This window comes from Penaeus japonicus, unplaced genomic scaffold (assembly GCF_977035675.1).
Source record: "Penaeus japonicus unplaced genomic scaffold, GWHDUDI00000001_assembly GWHDUDI00000001, whole genome shotgun sequence".
In the NCBI taxonomy this organism is placed as follows: domain Eukaryota; kingdom Metazoa; phylum Arthropoda; class Malacostraca; order Decapoda; family Penaeidae; genus Penaeus; species Penaeus japonicus.
The window spans coordinates 19,633,898-19,636,397 of NW_028234403.1; positions in this window are offsets into that span (position 1 = coordinate 19,633,898).

Below are 2,500 nucleotides of genomic sequence, written 5' to 3' on the forward strand. Positions count from 1 at the left end.
TATATAAAACAAATGCCTAATCTCACTGGAGTAGACCGAGAGGTAGTGAGCTTGATCAGGGGATGCTAAGATCAAACGTGTTATTGGAGATTAATGGTAGTCTCCTGACTACATTATCCCCCCACCAAGTTACAATTAAGGCCGGTAGGTAGGGGTATCTGGCCCCACTCCTCTTAAATATGACAATGGCCCTCATTTCCCGGAAGCGAAAGAGCCCCTGGTCACAGCGACGATCAGGATCCCTCTGGAGCAGAGGGTGCTAAAAATATCCAGTTAGACCCAGGCTGCCTCATGATGATGAATCTTTGCACATACAATGCAAGGACTCTGAGAACAGAATCTGATCTTTTGACCTTGCTTGAGGAACTTTCATTTATTAAATGGGATATTGTAGGACTTTCTGATGTTAGAAGACTAGGCTAAGAGCAGAAATTAATAAATGATGGACACTTACCATACTGGAAAGGTAAACCCCTGGATAGCAAATAAGAATTAGGTGTAGGTTTCTTAGTTCACAAGCGCTTCAAAAAGAATAGGAAATTCTACAGTGTGAGCGAAAAAGTAGCTTCTGCAATACTCAAACTAAACGACAGATATAACCTAAAAATTATCCAAATATACACTTCAACCGGCAGTCATAATGATGAGGAGATATAGAGCTTCTATGAAGATGTGGAAGCAGCCACCGATAGAGCAAAACCCCATTTTATCATGATTACAGGGGATTTTAATGCCAAATATGAATAAGGGAAGATGGGGAAACTTCGGTTGGGTAATATGGAATAGGCACCAGAAATGAAAGAGGGCAAACACTAATAGGATTCGCTGAAGCTCGATCCCTTAAAATTATGAATACGTTCTTTGAAAAGAGACCCGGGAGTAAATGGACATGGAAATCACCATCCGGCATTAAAAACGAAATTAACTTCATAATCACCAATAGCCGCGACATTGTACACGACATAATCGTTACTAATGAAGCAAATGTCGAGTTGAATTACAGTTAATAAGGGAACGAAATAAGTTCATACAGAAGCCTCTAGTTAATCTAATCACATTAAGAATAGAGCGACAGAATTCAGTCTTAACATCCGAAACAGATACTCAGCTCTAGAAGATATTGACATAGACCAAATGAACGACTAATTCAGTAAGATACAAAAGGAAGCTGCACTTGAAATAGGCGGTAAATACGAAAATGAAAAATGCAGTAAGCTTTTGGTAGAGACAAAAAAAGCTTATGAAACAGCGTAGGGACATGAAAATAACATCAATTAGAGACAAAATGAAATAAGCAGAGCTGACAAAGATGATAAACAAGAAGAAAAATGTGCACAAATTTAATATATGGAAAATAAGTGAAGCTCTGCTTTCCGGCACCAACCTTAAGTTAACAAAGAGATGGCTCATAATAGAGAAAAAACAAATCTATGCAGCAAAGGAAAAAACAAATGTATGTAGTAAAGAAACACAATGGAGAGGGTAACAAACAATAAAAATGAAATTATCAAAGTAATAGAAGACTTCTATTGCGACTTATACCACTCAAACGATCAAGCACATATGGAGACAAACACAACAATTGGAGACGTTCCAAACATTACAGTAGAGGAAGTAAAAATAGCACTAAAAGGCATGAAAAGAGGAAAAACACCAGAAGATGGCATTAGTGTAGATCTTATTCAAGATTGTGGCTGTAAAACTGGCCAATCTTTTTTAACAAATGTCTAAGCGTCGGTAAAACTCAGAAATCCTGGAATAACGCAATAATAATTTTAATACACAAAAAAGGGGGACACAAAAGACTTAAAAAATTACCGACCTATAAGCCTCCTTTCGGTAATCTATAAACTGGTAACAAAAATCATCACAGTCCGCATCACAAATACATTAGATTCAAAACAACCCAAGGAACAGACAGGCTTCCGCAGCGGCTTCTCAACTACAGACCATATCCACAAACTTACCAGAATAAGAGAGAAAATAAACGAATAAAGGAAGCCCCTGTGTATGGCATTCGTTGATTTCGATTCGGTACAGATATCTGCAGTACTAGATTCAATTCGTAAACAAGGAGTAGAGCAAATATATTGCAGACTATTAGAGGATATATATATAGAGATGGTACAGCGATCATCAAAATACACACTGAAATAAATAAAATACAATAAATTGTTAGCCAGGGCGACACTGTCTCACCGAAGCTTTTAACTGCTTGCTTGGAGGAAGTATTCAAGAAGTTAGATTGGACAGAGAAAGGGATTAAAATAGGGAATGAGCACTTAAGCAATCTAAGATTTGAAGATGACATTGCTCTTTTCGGCGAGTCATCAGATGAACTACAACAATTACTAAGCGATTTGAATAGGGAAGTCTGAAGATTGGCCTTAAAATGAACATGAAAAAGACTAAAGTCATGTTCAACAGTCGAACCCCAGTTAAGCAAATTCAAATACAGGGCGAAGTACTAGAAGCCCTAAACGAGTACGTCTACCTAGGT